A 19,951-nucleotide genomic window follows, 5' to 3' on the forward strand; every position below is an offset into this window, starting at 1 on the left:
TGCTTTTTTTGTGTCAGATTAGTCATTTACATGATCCTTATCACTTAGGTAAGGCCAGCAGCTACCAGTCACTTGTTAGATTTGGCATTGTGGACAAGATGAAATAAATAATATCTTAGTTCCATCAAGGAGATAGAGAAGGAAAGGGATTTGACAAAATCCTCTAGTGGGATAAATTCAGGTGTTCTGTTGAATTTTAAGAAGTGAGTTGAGTTTCCAGGAAAAACAAGTGGAAGAATAACTGAAGGCAGATAGGTAGGATCTACAGGAGATAAAACTCTTAGACTGCTAAAAAAAAAAAATCAATTTAGCTCCTTCCATTTATACTGGGTGCATGAGATTCATCAAGTTCTGTAGGTTCTTTGTCCTCTAGACCACCTTTTAAGACAATTTATAGAAATGCTGCCAATATACTTTGATAGAGAAAAAAATTTGCTCATCAGAGAATTCCTTATACTCATAAAATTACAAGTCTAATCTTTAACTCTGTTTTTCATCTTGTCTTTATCAACTCTTCATTACATGATCATTTCCCCTATTTTTGATTAAAATTTTCATATGTGTTATTATTTATGGTATGATAGAATTATATTCATGTTATATTTTTCAGTCATTTCCTTATTTAGAGCTCATTGCTTTCCCTCCAATAACTATCTAACATTTATATAGTATCTACAATGTGTCGAGCACTTTGCAAATGTTTTATTTCATTCCTACAACTCTGGGAGATAAGTGTTATTATATGATCTTTCATTTCTCTGATTATTTGTAATTCTGAACTGATTTCAAGATGATTGAAGATAGTTTTCATTCATTCTTTTGGAATCTGCTTTTTCATAACCTTTAACTACTGATATTAGGAAATAGCTTTTAATTTTAAAGATTTGTGTCAATTCCTTTGATACAGTGGGATTTTTGTGCAACACATTTTCCCCAGTTCCTATATTTCTTTTTGTAACTCATGTAGTGTCTCCTCCAAAAAGAAAGTAGGAAAGTATTTAACCTATAAGACTAAATATAGAGTAGCTATTTATTTCTAAGACATTAAGGATTACAAAACCACACAAGAAGGAAGTCTTACTGTAATATATAAATCCTATGATGTTAAATACTTAAAACTAGTTAGTAGTTAGATACTTAAAACATTAAATAAGTATTTTAGTAGTTAGCAGATACTTAAAACATTAAATATTTTAGGAGTTATTAGATACTTAAAACATTAAAGTATTTTAGTAGTTAGATAATTAAAACATGCTTTTATATATAATTAGATACTTAAAATATGAGTCACTTAGTGGGACTGTTGAACAGTTATTTCACCTCTACTGTTTCTCTACAGTGTCCAGAGAATTCCCTCAAGGTCCTTATCTTGGGCACATGCTTCTATCTGTGATCATTTCTTTTGAGAAGCAATGTAATTGCTGTTGGGAATACCTCCTGGGTGCAGCCAGTACCAGCTGAGAGATCCAGCATCTTCTGACCTCTCACACTTAGAAAGCTTAAATGGTAAAATGTCTGTCAGAATTACTGCCTGCCCACGTCAGTTCAAAGAAAGAACTGCAAAGAATCCGACAGGTGTTTGAAATTCTGACTCACACTCACCTAGATGACCTGTCATGTGCTAAAATCAGTGGTATAGTAGTGTGATGTCCCGGAGAAGAGCTCTTCTCCTGTCATTTAGAACAAGTCTCAGAGAATTCCATGTCACATCTTGTAGAGAGTGGGAAAAGAACATGTAAGAGAAATCTCTCCCTTTAAAGTCTGCTGAGTGGACTGCTTTTTCCTGGCATAGAGGTCAATGGATTTTTTTTTTTTTTTGGACATATCTCTTTCTTGCTCTTGCTATTCTTGAGATAAAGATATTGCTTCATCATCCCAAAGTGCTAAGAAATTCAGCATTGAGCATGTGCCCTTAGAAGTGCTTAAATGATACATCTGAGGGTCCTTAGTATTTTTGTTGTTTTTCTGAGGCAGTTGGGACTTGACCAACATCATACAGCTAGTGAGTGTTAAGTGTCTAAAACTGGATTTGAACTCAGGTCCTCCTGTCTCCAAGGCTGATGCTCTATTGACTGGGCCATGTAGCTGTTCCCTGCTCTTATTTTTATACTTTAGAATATTCTTTATGGCTATGAGTTCAGTCTCTACCCACAATAATGAAAAATGCAGCCTTTTATCCATTTCTAACTTTTTAATGGTGGTTTTTTATGCTTGGATATTATGATATATATTAAAAGGAGAGCCACCACAGCCTAGTAGATAAAGAGCTAGCTTCACTAATTTCATACTTAAAATTTATGTTCAAGCCCTCCCCGTTACACATGCTGGTACTGTGATTGAAGGTACGTAGCTTACCCTATTACAACACCCAGTAAACTCTCTAAGATAGTAATTTGTAAAGTGAGTTTCTTGGGAGTTCCTTTGACCAATGAAATCAGTTTTGATATATGTTTAGGATTGTAAGCAGCATTGCACATGTATGTGACCATATAATGAGACACTGCCTGCAACATATTTTTTGCCAAATTTCTATCTAATTCTTTAGAATAAAGAATACTTTAAAAGATTGTGTTCTTGGGTTTATTAGAAGGCAAACCTCTATTTTCTGCTATATTTTTCTAATTTTTCTACTGAAAAATTTGCCTACTTTATTTGGTATCTTTTTTTTTTGATGTTAACCACATTATAATATAATTTGAGATCTAACCCCTTATACTTATTTAAAATAAAAATTTTATGCCTTCATATTTTTGACCTTTAGTTTCTCCATAAGGATTTTTATTATTATTTGTCATTATTTCCGTAAAATATTCCCTTGGTAATTTGATTGGTATAGAATTGAATTTGTAAAGCCATTGAGAAAGTATTATCATTTTAATGATGTTGGTGACGCCCAGTCATAAGCATCTCTTCCAAGTTATATAGTTGTATTTATAAAAGTACTTTATGTATGTCATGGTAAATTAATTTTCATTTAATTGCTGTTAATGTGTCTGGTTATTTCTTTTTATTTCTTGTTCTTGATTTTTAGTAGGATAAAAAAATCTGTGACAATGTGTATTCTTGCTTTATTCTTTATTTTTATGAAAATTATTCAGTGTTTTCATACAACACAAATAATTCAGGTTTTGTTTTTGGGTACATGTTCTTGAATCATATTAAAGAAAGATTCTTTCATAGTTACACTTTGTAGTGCTTTTTAAAAACATAAATTAGTTATTTTTTAATATAATCAGATGAATTTGCTTAAATGTGATTTATTGTGCTATTTTCTTAATTTTGAACCATCTTTACATTAATAATATAAATACAACTTAATCAAGATGAATAATATTTGAATATATTTTGTCAAATAATCTTTGTAAGTATTTTATTTTGCATTAATATTCATTAGTGATTTTAGTCTACAATTCCTTTGCTCTCATTTATTGCTCTCTGGTTTGGGAATTAGGAATATATTGCCTCACAGAAAGAAGTTGGTAGAGTTTTTTTTTTTTTTCTGTACAATTTATAGAAGAGTTCATATGCCATAAAGATGACTTGCTCTTGAAATGTTTGATATATTTTTGTTACAAATTTATTTATGCTTTGAAGATTTCTTTTTTACTTCATGGAAACTAATTTATGGGTAATTCAGCTTTGTTCCCTTGGAATCAAATTATTTGAGTTACTATTTATTTTTCATTTATTTTATATTTTAGTTTCTATTTGTCCATTTAACTTGGGTTTTTATTTTCATCGCTTTATAATAACAATATAAATCAAACAAGTTAATAGTTTAACAGTTTTGTTAGTTTGCCAGTTAAATTTTTATTTTCAGTTTTATCTTGTCTTTAATCATTAAAATCTCTTTTTATGGACAGGTTTGAGGATTGCTATTCTGTGGTTTTTTAGATTTTTTAAAGTTGCATGATCATTTCCTGACTTTTTTTTTATTGTTGTTAAATTTTGTGATCAAGTGTTCTTGGAAAAATTACTTTAATTCAATTCCACATTGTTTTGAATATTCAGTATTATTAACTTTCATCAAATTCCTAAGCATTGCTTTTTATTTATTTTAATAGTTTAATAGATAGCTAGGTTTTATAGTAGATATCATAAAAGAATTGTAATCACAAAGACCTGAGTTCATATCCTCTATCTAATACTTACTGGATAACTCTTGGCAAATCAATCAATTTATCCCAGTTTTATTTTCCTCATCTGTTAAATGAGAATAATAACAGCACTTACCTCATAGGGTTGTTGGAAAGATCAAATGAGATAACTTATGTAAAGTTCTTAGTAAATCTTAAAGCACTATATATACATAGTCATTTTTACTACTATTTTAGATACTTACAAGTTATAACACATTTATTAGCTCCTTGCTGCACACATTTAGTCATCTTTTATCCATTTCTTGCTTTTAAAGCTTAATCACTTTTTAAACATTTCAGCTACTTTGTCAGTTTTCATTGTCCATTTCTGCATTTCTTAGTACCACTTTTATGGTACCATTATTTCCCTTGATTCTTGTACAATACATTCTTACCTCTTTTTTTCATTCCTCAGTACATTTGTGAAGAATTGCACAATTTAAATTGTTGCTATATGAACGATTTCTTTATGACTGCTTATAAGATTTGATCTTTAAGATTAAAGATATATGTACCTAGATGTATATAGTTATGGATTAAATTTAGAGTTCCTCTCTGCCTCCTGTGAATTTTATGGATATACTTCTAAACAGTTTTCTTGAATAGTTTGCTAGAATTTGATGCAGAGGCTATCTTTTAAAATTTTCTTGTTTTTGTCTTCTCAGTTCATTAATTCATTTTTTGGAGATACAAAGCCTTTATCCAGTTTTGCCATAATTTTGTTCTTGTTGTTTTTCCATTGCTATATTTTTATTCTTTCTGAACTATTTGGAATACTATATTATTTATTAAAAATTTTCACAGTATTCCCTATGTTGCCAATTTCATGTTCATCTTAAAATTCTTTTAACAATCTAAAGTCTAATTTACAGATAACCTTGCAAATCTTGGCAAAACTCTACTAGCATGTTTGCCACAGAGAACAATTTCATCCAGCAAGATTGTCTTTGTGTTATAACAGGACATGGGAACTTTACGTGAATTCACTTCAACAATTCTATAGTCTGGGAAGGTACTTGTGAATTGGGAATTGATGAGATCTCAGAGTGTGGGATTGAAAAAAAAAGTCAGGTTGTCTGAACAGAGTTTTTTCAAATTAAAATTAAATTATGTTCAATAAACTTTTATTAAAAACTTACTATATATATAACATACCCTAAGTATAGGAACTTTGTAATCAATCTATTTAGAAAAGCCATACATACTTATTGGTTCTCTGAACTTCATATGACCAATGTCTTATCACCTCAATTACCACATCAATAACTAACTTTTTCCTTCAGGAACTAACTTTTGATGCATATTACCTAGAAAAGACTGTCTATTGTAGAAAAAAATGAATAAAGATTATGTATGCACAAATCCAGCATTCATCCATATTTGCCTGCAATAAGTCTTGATAGAAATTGTCAAGACCTATCTTGAGATTTTGAATATTTCAGTCATTATCTATATTAATAGATATTAAAGAATGTAAAATTAGTGATTTTTGAAGAAGATGCTATTTGCATGTAGTCACTATAACCACATCAATGAAATCACAGATCTTTTGAAGTATTAAAGATAAGATATGATGCTGATCACTTCATTAGGGCCCTGGTCCAAAGATTCCTTTAACAACCAATTAAAGTGCAAATTCACACTTAAAAAATAGCACAAGAAAAGCAGTGTGTTTCAAATATCTGATGCAGATCTATGAATGTTTCCGTTGTGATTTGGAAGTTGTGAGTTAGTGATTTGGTAGAAGTGACTGAATTATTTGGAGACATCTGGGACTATTCAGGGCCACAGCAGATATCAGTACCATCTGATGTGGACTCCAGTCCAATGTCAGTGAAATCTTATGGAATATACAGTTTGAATGGTCATTATTCAGTATTAAGTTCTATGACAGATCTAAAACAAACATGTAGTGAAATGAGTCCAATGCACTTTAGAAAAGAAAATAACTGATGATTGAAGAGAAAATATCCAGCTTTTAAAATGAATTCCAATAAATTACAGAGAATCATAAGATATTAATACTGAAAAGGATGGAGAATTATATAGCTAGCTGATGGTAAAATTAAGTCTATAATCCAAGTTTCCTGTATTCCTTTAATTACATAACAATTCTGAAAAAAATTTTTTTTATACTTATGGATTTTGCAAACAAAGTATGTGAAAACTGAAAAACAAATGTATTTTTATCAGTCACTTATATGAGGGATTCAATTCTATTGGGTTTTCCTTTTGGCTGAATGACATGTAATAAGAACAATGAAGTATCTCATAATTTCAATTTCAAATTTCACCTATCAAACCTCCCAGATTCTACTTTTCAAAGTCATTATTTTATGCCTTGTTAGACGGGTGCCATTGCAAGATTGCATTTTACTTTTTTAATGATGAGAACCTTAATCTTAAAGTTATTATTAAGAAAGCAGTTACATGAAAATTTCAATTTAATTTTAAAAATACAATGAAAAGATCCTTAATGTCTTTCGCTCTTTACTAAATAAGGATATATTCATTCTTCACCATTCAAAACCTGCTATCATATATTAGACCTAATGAAATACCTGAAGCCAGAGGATAATCAAATTTTCTCAGAACAGTCGGAAAAAATATGGAATTTTAGGTCAGATTCTTAATAGGAAATAAACATTAAAAAATTAAAATGTACTATTAAGAACTGTCTAATAGGAAAAAGACAATCCTATGGATTTATGCTATGGGTATGCATGTTGAGTGGCCATAATTATTGTTTTATTTTGTGTTTTGCCATAAGAGAGGAAGAAAAGGTTTGGATCTTCTCCCCTTCCCCTTATGTCAACCGCTTATATAACTGATGTCATATCTCCTCTTAAACCTGTTTCATTTAAAGAAGTGGCCCTTTTCATTCTATACATATATAAGTGATTCTATCCCAATCCCATCCCATCTTCTCCAGCAGATTTCCCTTATCATTGCTATTTTCTCATTGTTCTTCATCTGCTCCCTATCTGTTTGCATGCTTATGTCTTCCCTATGAAAAACATCATGTAAATAATCTGTCTTTACTATCACTTTAAATCTTTTCTCTTTCATGGACAAACTTCTTGTAAAGGCTTGCTACAAAATTTGCATCCATTTCCTCTTTTTTCACTTTTCAACTCTATGGCTTCTGAGCTTATTTCTCAATTCAAACAGCTCTCTCTGGTTACAAATGATTTTTTAATTGCCAAATCTAAGTATCTTTTCTCTCTCTTCATCAGTCTTCCCCTCTCTGCAGCCTGTGACACTGTCTCCCTATTTTGATATTCTTTGCTCTGTAAGCTTTTGTGACTTCCTGCCACAACACCCTTCTTTCTCATTTGATGGATCTTCATCCATGTCATGCTCACTAACCCTGGGTGTTCCCAAAGTCTTGTTCTGGGATCCCTTTTCTTTTTTTTTTTCTAAATTATTTTTTATTTGATGATCTTATCCAGTTCCAAGGATTCAAATATGATCTTTATGTTATTGATTCTCCCTAGTTCTAATGTATTGGTCTTTAGTTATACTTCTCCAATTGCATGTAGGATGTTTCAGACTGGAAGTCCTAAAGACATCTTAAAATAATTAAATTCTTAAATTCAAACTGAATTCCTTTTCTTTCCTACCAAACATTCTTCTCTTCCTAATTCCCATAACTGTCAAGGATACCAACATCTTCCTCATCATCTAGGTTGAGCATTCTTGATTCCTAACTCTCTTTCCCTATGGAACCCATGTCACTTCTTTCATAATTTATTTTGTATATGCCTTATTTCTCTGACACTGTCATCATATTGGTTTAGGGCCCTAATCATTTCACAGTTAGATTAATATTATATCAATGAAGGAACAAAGGAAGGAAGAAAGAGAGGAGGAGAGAAGAGGAAGAAAAAAAAGAAGGAAACAGTTGTTAAACACTGATCCTTAAAAAACATTGAGAGGTAAGTGCTATTCTTATCTCCATTTTATAATCAAGGAATTTGAGGCAGAGATTAAATGACTTGTTCAGATTCACAGATACTGTGACTGAGCCAGATTATATTTCAAGTATTTCTTATTCCATGTCCTTGCTTTATCCATGGACTTCCTTAATTACCTGATGGTCTGACTCCTTGTTTTGTCTCTCCTCACGGCAGTCCATTCTCCATTAAGCTATCAAATTAATCTTTGCAAAATGTGAGACTGTGTTACTCCATTATTTGAAAAAATCCAGTCATTCCCTATTACTTCCAGGATCAAATACAAAGTTGTTGTTTATTTTTTTTTAAAGAATTTTATTTTCAAAATATATGCATGGATAATTTTTAACATTTACCCTTACAAAACCTTATGTTACAAATTTTTCCCTCCCTGCCCCATACTTCCTCTCTTAGATGGCAAGTAATCCAATATAAGTTAAACATATGCAATTCTTCTATACATATTTCTACAATTATTGTGCTGCACAAGAAAAATCAGATCAAAAAGGACAAAAAGATGAGAATGAAAATACAATGTAAGTAAACAACAAAAAAAGTGTGAAAAATACTATGTTGTGATTCACAGTTAGTTCCCATATCCTCTCTCTGGGTGCAGGAGGCTCTCTTCATCACAAGATCATCTGTTGAAAAGAACCATATCCATCAAAATTAATCATCACATAATCTTGTTGTTACCGTGTACAACGATTTCCTGATTCTGCTCATTTCATTTAGTATTAGTTCATATAAGTCTCTCCAGGCTTCTCTGAAATCATCCTATTGCTCATTTCTTATGTAACAAAGATATTCCATAACATGCATATACCATAATTTATTCAGCCATTCTCTAGTTGATGGGTATCTATTCAGTTTCCAGTTCCTTGACACTACAAAGAGGGCTGCTACAAATATTTTTGTACCCATGGGTCCCTTTCCCTCTTTTATCATTTCTTTGGGATACAAGCCCAGTAGAGACACTGCTGTATCAAAGGGTATGTACATTTTGATAGCCCTTTGGGCATAATTCCAAATTACTCCCCAAATGTTGAATCACTTTACAACTTCACCAACAATGTATCAATGTCCCAGTTTTCCCACATCCTCTCCAATATTCATCATTATCTTTTCCTGTCATCTTAGCCAATCTGAGAGGTGTGTAGTGGTATCTCAGAGTTGTCTTAATTTGCATTTCTCTGCTCAAAAGTGATTTAGAACACCTTTTCAATTCCTTCATTTGAAGATTGTCTATTCATATTCTTTGACCATTTATAAATTAGAAAATGGCTTGGATTCTTATAAATTTGAGTCAATTCTCTATAGATTTTAGAAATGAGGCCTTTATCAGAACTCTTGAATGTAATAGTTTATTGCTTCCTTGTCAATCTTATCTGCATTGATTTTCTTTGTACAAAAAGTTTTCAACTTAATATAATCCAAATTATTCATTTTGTTTTAAAAAATGTCCAGTTCTTCTTTGGCCTCAAATTCCTTCTTTCTTCACAGATCTGAGAGGTAACTATCCTTTGTTCTTCTAATTAGCTTAAAATATCACTCTTTATGTCTAAATCATAAAACCATTTCAACCTTATCTTGGTATATAGTATTAGATGTGAGTCCGTGCCTAGTTTCTGGCATACTAATTTCTAATTTTCCCAGCAATTTTTGTTAAATTGTGAATACTTATCCCAAAAGCTGGGATGTTTGGGTTGGTCAAATGCTAGATTACTATAATCATTGACTATTGTGCTCTGTGCTGTAAAGCTAACCTATTCCATTGATCGACTACTCTGATTTCTTAGCCAATACCAATGGTTTTGATGACTGCTGCTTTATAATATAGTTTTAGATGTGCTATAGCTAGACCACTTTTATTTGCACTTTTTTCATTAATTCCTTTGAAATCCTTGATGTTTTTTTAATTCCAGATGAACTTTATTATTTTGCAGCTCTGTAAAATAATTTCTTAGAAATTTGATTGGTATAGTACTGAATAAGTATATTATATCTGATATAAACATATGATTTTATTAGTTTATTTATTGATATAGCGAATTATGCTAATAGTTTCCCTAATATTGCATCAACCCTGCATTCCTAATATAAATTTAACTTAGTCATTGTGTATTTTCCTGGTGATAACTTGCTGCAATCTCTTTGTTAATGTTTTATTTAGGATTTTTGCATCAATGCTCATTAGGGAAATTAGTCTATAATTTTCTTTCTCTGTTTTTAATCCTATGTGGTTTAGGTATCAGTACCATATCTGTCTCATAAAAAGAATCTGGCAAGCTTCCTTCTTTCCTTATTTTCCCAAATAGTTTGCATAATACTAAAATTATTTGTCCTTTAAATATTCACATGTAAATCCATCTGGCTCTGGAGATTTTTTCTTTGGGAGTTAATAGCTTGTTCTATTTCTTTTTCTAAAATTAGATTATTGAATTTCTTTCTTTCTCTATCAATATGCGCAATTTATATTTTGTAATTATTCACCCATTTCACTTAGATTATCATATTTACTGGAATACAGTAGGGCAAAATAGCTTCTAATTATTGCTCTAATTTTCTCATCTTTAGTGGAGAATTTCCCTTTTTAATTTTTTGATATTAATAATTTGATTTTCTTCTTTCCTTTTTCTAATCAAATTAACTAAAAGTTTATCTATTTTTCATAAACAACTCTTACTTTTGTTTATTAGTTTACTAGTTTTCTTACTTTCAATTTTATTAATCTCTTTTTTCAGAATTTCCAATTTGATATGTATTTGGGGCTTTTAAATTTGTTCTTTTTCTAGCTTTTTTAGTTGAAGATCAATTAATTGATCTTCTCTTTCTCTACTTTATGGAAGTAAGTATCTATACATGTAAAACTTCCCCTAAGAACGGCTTTGGCTGAATCCCAAATTTTGGTATGTTGTTTCATTATTGCCATTGTCTTGTATAAAATTATCAATTGTGTCTATGAATTGTTATTTTACTCACTCATTTTTATGATCAAATTATTTAGTTTCCAATTAATTTTTCCCTAGTCCTTTATTACATGTATTTTTTATTGCATCGTCATCTGAAAAAAAGATGTATTTACTATTTCTGCCTTCCTATATCTGATTTTGAGATTTTTATGCCCTAATACATCATCAATTTTTGTGTAGCTTCCATGAACCATTGAGAAAAAAAGTATATTCCTTTCTCTGGTGTTCTTTTTCTTCTTTAAAATATGTAATATAACATGATGGTTCTCTCTGGGAGAAAGCAGGTTTCTCGAGGAGATTTTCTGGAGGCAGCCTTAGTATCAGTTCAGATCAATAATTACCCCAAATGCAGCCAGCTGGTAAAAATACAAATGTTTATTTCTCCTTCCAAGTCTTGTCTCTTTCCTTGGGCCCGGATAGCTAGATTCTTAGAGGCCTATCTCTCTGCTTGGTTCCAAAAGCTCCCTCCGAATGTCTCCAAATCCAAAGGTTTGTCCTTCAGCCTCTGCCTCTGCTTTCTTCAGCCTCCAGCTAGCACAAAAATGAATCTGTCTCTCTTGCCTTCCAAAGTAATTCTCTCCTGGCTCTAGCTCGACTCCGACTCATGGCTTCTTCTGACTTGACGCTCTCCTCTCCATGTAATTTGGCTGAATTCTGTCTGAGAGCCTCTGTCTGTATCTTATATATGAGAGAGAGGAATTGTGGGATATGAGAGAGAGGGATTATGGATTTCTTCCCAGAGTGCTCTCTGGCCCTAAGAGCTTCAAGGGAGGTGTGAATTCACAAAGTTACAAAGTTTAGTTTGTGAATCTCCCATACTTGTAAATTCCAATGAGTAAAGGTGTGAACACAAGCATTGTATCAATTAGTTCTACTTAGTACCTTGTTTCAGGTTCTGGCCCAAAACATCTTCTTGTAAGATCAGATCAATAATCTATCAATTCTAATGAGTTAGCAGTTTGTAAAGATTCCAACATCTCCCCCTTTCTTTTATTTTAGAACATAGGGTGGTCATGACCTCCCTGACTTCTCAAGGAGGTGAGAACCCCCCAAAAAAGGTGATCACACCTTCCCTGACACCTCAGGAAGGGAGATGAAAACACCAAAGGAAATAGGAAGTCAAATCAGATTAGCAGGTTTCTGAAGGGGCTCACTTGAAACAGGTACACATAAATCCATCAATATGGGCCAGAACTTGAAACATATATACATGGTGTACATAAAACCATCAATAAGGGAGGCATTACATATAATTTACATAAGCACACAGCAATATAACACAGGCTAGTAATAATGTAACAAATAACATGAATCAACATGAAAATTTAAGTACTGCAATAGTCTCATCAACAATTTTTTGTCTCAAGGAATCCAATGAGTCTTGCTGGTTTTTCAAGAACTAAAACAGTCTCATCTTGTGTTAGGAAATCCAATGATTCCTGAAGATTTTTAATTTAGGAGAGAATTACTGGGACTGACAGAACCCTCAGTGGATTTCAGTGGAAAAGCTCCAATCCTGATTTCAGTGGAAAAGCCTCTGATCCTGATCCAGTGGAAAAGACTCCTCAACCCAGAAATTAGGGTGAGTACAACAAAGAAATTTTGTTAAAAGAGTTATAGTAGAATTTCATCTAAGATGGGACAGATATTTAGAAAACAGCCTGTTTCTGTTCAAGGAAAATGTTTAGAGAGCATTGTCAAAGTTATGGAAAGCCAAGGTTTGAATATAATTTTGGAGCAGATCACTGAACTTTTAGAAATTGTTAAGTACTTATGTCCTTGATTCTCTACAAAAAAGGAATTGGATTTAGACGAGTGGAAATTAATAGGAGAAAAACTGGGTGAATACTATAGATCTAATTCAAACTCAATGCAGTGGACATTAGAAAGAGAGGATCTTTTTTATAATAGAAATGGACCTGACTCAATTTCCAAAGACATAATTAATACATATAATTTAATACAATTGGCTATAAGAAGTTATTTAAGTGTTAGAATGAAGAAAAAGAAAGTGCAGGAGAAAGAAGTGCCAACTTTACTAGGTGAAAAAGAGACAAATCAGATGAGAATGGAGTTAATTACAATTCTGAGTGTGATACTTGGCAGCAAGAGGAATTAACCCTTCAATTAACCTTTCATGGGTGGAGGAAGAAGGGGGAGGGAGAGAGGCAGAAACACAATCAGCATCTCCTGTGAAGCAGAATATGACAAGATTAAAAGAAGCATTAATTAAGGCAAAAAATGAAGGAGAAGATATATCTGATTTAATAATACATATTCTGTGATTGAAGAGCTTGACTCTTCAGGTCAGAAGAGGAGAATATACACTACTTTTAATTTGGAAAAAATTAAGGATTTGGAAAAGGGTTGCGCTCTTTATGGGGTTACATCCTCTTATGTTAAAATGTTACTAGATAATTTGTCTTATGAAATCTTAACCCTGAATGACTGGAAATCCATAGCTAAGATATGTCTAGAACCGGGACAAAATTTATTGTGGCTTTTGGAGTATCATGAATTATGTAGGCTTCAAGCCCAACGCAAAAGGCAAACAGGAGCTTTTAGACAAATCACTTTTGACTAACTAGCTGGTGAAGCTCAGTATAGAGAGAATTCAGAACAGATTTATTATCCCATGACAGTGTATGAGCAAATCTCTAAGGCTGCAATAAAAGTTTGGAGTTCTCTCCCTGGACAGAAAGATGGAAATAAAGCTTTTACAAAAATAGAGCAAGGTCCCAATGAACCTTTTGCAGATTTTGTGGGATGTTTGCAAACAGCTGTAATAAGAACCATTGGAGATAATGCTGCCACAGAAATAATGACTAGACATTTGGCTAAGGAAAATGCCAGTGAGGTTTGCAAAAGAATTATATGGGGACTAGACAAAGATGCTCCTTTAGAGGAGATCATAAGACGCTGTGCCACAGTGGGCACAAGTGCTTATTATACCCAAACTATGATGAACATGGAAAGACAGGGTCCCTCTTGGCAAAGGACTTCTAGAAAAACTCGTCAATGTTTTCAGTGTGGAAAAGTTGGACATTTGAGAGCTTATTGTAGAAATGGAGATAGAATGAGAAGACAGGGTGAGAGAATAAAACCCCAAACTCCATGTCCAAAATGTAATTGAGGCTTTCACTGGGCCTCTAAATGTAGATTGACCCAGAGGAATGAGAAGCAGGGCCCCGCTCCAAAGTATCAATCAAAAGATAGGTGGGGCATGATAGCAGCTGAGGTTACACCCAGAGAGACTTTAGAAATTCAGGACTCTGATGTCATCAACCAACAGAAAAACAATCAAGATTACAGTTGGGGAGAATATAGATTTTTTAATCCAACTAGGCAGTATCCAGTGCAAACAGCTCCCATGTAATTACCAGATGATGAGGAGAAATCCCAAAAGTGGTAAATAGAAGTGAATTAGATAGGTTAACTGCTTGGGGAAAAGGGTCTGCTTATATTTCCACAGGTGGAGAAGGAATCAGATGGCTGACAATGAGACGTTAAAAGAACTTTAAAATCTTCACCTTCAGTTCCTGAAAAACCAGCAACAATCATTGGATTTCCTGAGATGAAATAGAAAAAGAGAAAAACTTCAAAACAAAGGAGATTTAAGAAGCATCTGATACTGAAAGAGCATGGCTGACAATGAGACTGTTAAAATGACTTTAAAACCTTTCTATTTCCTTTCTCTCTCCATTCAATTTTCTCCATATCATACTTAACTTTTCTAAAATTCTGTTTACATCCTTAACTTTTTTCTTATTTGTTTTGAGTTTCTATTTATCTAGATCTGAGAGGCCAAGGTTGATATCCCCCACTAGTATAGTTTTGCATCTAATTTTTCTTGCAGCTCTCTTAAATTCTCCTCTAGGAATATGGATACTACATCACTTAGTGCATATATGTTTAGTATTGATATTACTTCATTACCTATAGTATCCTTTAGCAAAATGTTACCTCTTTTAATTAGATCTGTTTTTGCTTTTGCTTGATCTGACCAGGATCACTATCCCTGCTTTTTTTTTTTTTTTTTTGAATTTCAGCTGAAGCATAATAGATACTTCTTCAGCTTTTTACCTTTATATGTATCACTCTGCTTTAAATGTATGTCTTGTTATTAAAAAAAAAAAAAAAAAAAAAAAAACCCACACACAACAACAAAAACCAAAAAAACCTATTGTAGGATTCTGGCTTTTAATCCAGTCTGCTATCCATTTTCATTTTATGGGAGCATTCATTCCATTTATATTCACAGTTAAAATGACTAATTCTTTATTTCCTTCCATTTTATTTTCCTGAAATTGTACTTTTCTGTTTATTTTCTCCCCTTCCTTCCTCCCCAATATTTTGTTTCTGACCACCACCTTCTTCAAACAGCCCTTCCTTTTTACAGCCCCTCCCCTTTCTTATATCTTTCCCCTTTTACTTTTGGTCTTCCTTCTATTAGCCTTCCCCTTTCCTTTCCCCTTTCTCCTTTTATTCCTTATACAGTGAGACAAGTTTCTCTGTGAAGATAAATATGTCTGATATTCTCTTACTGATGAGAATAAGATTCATATAATGCTTATCTCCCTTTCTTCTTTCCCTCAGTTGTAAAAAAGTCTTTTTTTGCCTCTTCATGGGATGTAATTTTTCCCATTTTACTCCCATTTTCATCTTCTTCTAATACAATCCTCTTTGCTTCTGTAGTTTCTATTATAATAAAATCAAATTATACCTGCACTCTCTACGTATACCCATAAATAAAAGACAGTTCTCAATAGTTAAACATATAATCTTCCACTATAGCGATACAGGCTTTTCAACTTTTAAAATAAATAATTATTTTTTTCTTTCCTTTTTACTTTTTTATGCATCTTCTTCAGGTATAGAAGATTAAAATTTCTGCTCAGCTCGGATCTTTTCATATGAAATTATTGAAATTTCACTTGTATCATTGAATGTTCATCTTTTTGAGATACTAAAGAAGGGAAAAGGGACCTGTATGTGCCAAATGTTTATGGCAGCCCTGTTTGTAGTGGCTAGAAGCTGGAAAATGAATGGATGCCCATCAATTGGAGAATGGTTGAGTAAATTGTGGTATATGAACGTTATGGAATATTATTGCTCTGTAAGAAATGACCAGCAGGATGAATACAGAGAGGACTGGCAAGACTTACATGAACTGATGCTAAGTGAAATGAGCAGAACCAGGAGATCATTATATACCTCAACAACGATACTGTTTGAGGATGTATTCTGATGGAAGTGGATCTCTTCGATAAAGAGAGCTGATTCAGTTACAACTGATCAAGTATGGACAGAAGCAGCTATACCCAAAGAAAGAACACTGGGAAACGAATGTGAACTATCTGCATTTTTGTTTTTCTTCCCGGGTTATTTTTACCTTCTGAATCCAATTCTCCCTGTGCAACAAGAGAACTATTTGGTTCTGCACACATATATTGTATCTAGGATGTATTGTAACCTATTTAACATGTAAAGGACTGCTTGCCATCTGAGGGAGGGGATGGAGAGAGGGAGGGGAAAAATCGGAACAGAAGTGAGTGCAAGGGATAATGTTGTAAAAAAATTACCCTAGCATGGCTTCTGTCAATAAAAAGTTATTAAAAAAAAAAAAAGAAAAAAAAAAAGAAAGAATGTCCATCTTTTCCCTGGAAGATAATACTTTATTTTGCTAAATAATTGATTCTTGACTGTAATCTCAGTTCCTTTGCCTTTTGAAATATCAGATTTCAGGCCCTTCAATCCTTTGAAGTGGAAGCTGCTAGGTCCTGGGTAATCCTGATTGTGGTTCCTCAATATCTGAATTGTTTCTTTCTGTTTCTTCTTACAATATTTTCTCCTTGATCTGATCATTTTGAAATTTCCAATATTCCTTGGAGTTTTCATTTTGGGGTCTCTTTCAGGAGGTGATCAGTGAATTCTTTCAATGGCTATTTTACCTTCTGGTTCTAGGACATTAGGAAAGTTTACCTTGATGGTTTCCTGAAAGATGTTGTCTTTTTTCATCATGTTTTCCAGGAATTTTTACATTATTTTTCCTGTTATCTATTTTCCAGGTCAATTGTTTTTCCAATCAGGTATTTTACATATTATTCTATTTTTTCCTTTTGTCATTTTGGTTTTGTTTGACTGATGCTTGAAGTCTCATTGAGTCATTCACTTCCATTTGTTCAATTCTGATTTTTAATGAATTATTTTCTTCATTTAGCTTTTTTATCTCCTTTTGCATTTGGCCAACTGAATTTTTAAATGATATGTTTTGTTCATTGCATTTTTTTCCATTTCACAAATTCTGTTTTTCAATTAATTGGTTTCTTTTTCAAATGTATTTTGTAACCAGGACAGAGTAGCCAAGAGCCTCATGATAGATTCCCCATGTAGGACCACAAAACTCTGGTTCCCTGCCCCCTGTTCCAGGCTCATTGCACTGAGTCTGCACTTGGCAGCCTCTCCCCCTGCTTTATTGAAATAGACCTTTTCTGAAGTTTTTCTAAAGTATCCCTCATAGGAATATAAATAATTTAGCCTTGTTAAACCCATTATGATTTCTCTTTCCTGTTTATCTCTTTATGCTCCTTGAGTCTTGTATATGAATGTTAAATATTCTGTTCATCTCTCTCTCTCTTTTAAACCATGAATGCTTGAAAGTACTCTATTTCATTAAATATCCACATTTATTTTTGATTATAATACTAATTCTCATATTTTATAAAATATATTCTGAACTCTCCATTAATTTAATGTGGAAGCTGCTAAATTTTGTGTGATCCTAACTGCAATTTCACAATATATAAAATATTTCTTTCTGACTGTTGGAACTATTTTCTTCTTAATCTGAGTTTTTGAAATTTGACATTATTCTGGGAAGTCTTCATTTTGGGGTCCCTTTTAGGAGATAATGGTATGTGCTTTTAATTTCTATTTTAACCTCTGGATCTAAGATATCAGGATACTTTTCGGTTATAGTTTCTTGAAAGATGATCTCTAGGTTCTTGATCATAGCAAGGCAGTAATTCTTAAATTATCTTTCTTCAATCTACTTTCCAGCTCAGTTATTTTTCCACTGAGAAAGTTCATGTTTCCTTCTCTTTTTTCATTCTTTTGATTTTGTTTAATTGTGTTTTTTATATCTCATAGAATCATTAGCTCTCACTTGCCCCATTCTAATTTTAAAGGAATTATTTCCTTCTGTGAACTTTTGTACCTCTTTTCTTTTTGTCAATCCTGTTATGTAAGAATTATTTTCTCCAGTGAATTTTTTTACCTCCTTTTAATTTGGCTTAATCTGCTTTTTAAAGAATTTTTCCTCTTGAATTAGTTTTATGCCTATTTAACCATTTGATTAATTCTATTTTAAAGGCGTTTTTTCAATATTTTTTCTGTCTTTTTTACCATGCCACTTTCTTTAATGAAGAGGTTTACTATTTATGTGTGATAGTTACTTTGAATAGTATCTGATAAACGGTACCTAAGCTGATGCTAGTAATATAATTATCATCAAAAGGTGGCATTGTGGTGTGGTGGATATATATTTATACATAATATATGAAATTATATATGTAAACATATTGTATTTATAATTATATATAAATATGTACTAATTTATATATAAATATATAAACACACACACACACACACACACACACACACACACACACACACACACACAGGAAAAGCCCACATATAATTCTAGGCCAATTTCCCTTTTGGAAATAAGATGAGAAACAGCAAACACCCAAGTACAACTCCTCACAAAGGTATAAATTGCATTTTTGCCCTTGCAGATAGAATAGGCTATCACATAGTAAACATATAATGAATTCTCTGACATCTTTTAATTATTCACCCATATGTTTCTCTCTACATATCATACATATCATCTATCTATCCTTTATCTATCATCCATTTCTCTCTCTCTCTCTCTCTCTCTCTCTCTCTCTCTCTCTCTCTCTCTCCTTGAGGAAGACATTCCTCATATGGGAGACAAACTACCCAGGAGCTGGCAAAATGATAATGAGTACCATCTTGTAAAGGCTTATTATCCTGATATCACAGCATCTCATCTAATGGGTATAATTAAGAAAAAAAAAAAACTTGCTTATTTGACATAGAACAGGTTTGAATCAATTTTGCTGTCTTTATTTTTCCTGATTTTCCACACTAGCTTATTTGCTTAACTTATTTTCATCAAGACATTTTTAAGTACTTCTTAAATGTGGCTCTTGAAAAATACTGCAGCATCCTTGAAAACTTCTCACCAATGAGGAATCCATATGTAGTGGAGTTAGTTTAAATTATACTGACTAAATTTTCTTAAAGAAGTATCAATAGAACTTTTTGTTTATAAAACCACTTTTTGATGTCTGTACTAAGAATATATTTCTGTGTTCAGTTGAAAAATGATACACAATAAAAATAATTTATTGAAGATTTTTGTATGTTAGTAGAAAAACAAGTACTGTTGCTATTTGATCAGTGTCACTTTTGCAAAAATAAGAAATTTAGCCTTCATTTGTTGTTGCTGTTGAATATGATAATACCTTTAATATGGTTGTTTTTAAAGCCAATTTAGGGAACTAATCAATATGCTATGGGAACTAGAATAGCCAAAGTTTTTTTCATTTGTTTTTGTTTTAAGTGGGGTGGAATAGTGGAAGGTAAGGACCATAGGAAATGATTTTGTTGGATTATTTGTTTACTTTTTTATACATTAGTTTGGGGTTTTGATCACTGAATGAAAGTCATAACAAAATATTTTCAATTCTTACTAGATAAGCCTTGGTAACAAATTGGTTAGAATGAAAAATCTTGAGAAATAACTTGAAATAGTAGGGGGAAAAAAGCAATGAATTTTGAATTAAAGAATATGGAT

Source organism: Antechinus flavipes, chromosome 1 (assembly GCF_016432865.1).
Source record: "Antechinus flavipes isolate AdamAnt ecotype Samford, QLD, Australia chromosome 1, AdamAnt_v2, whole genome shotgun sequence".
Lineage (NCBI taxonomy): Eukaryota > Metazoa > Chordata > Mammalia > Dasyuromorphia > Dasyuridae > Antechinus > Antechinus flavipes.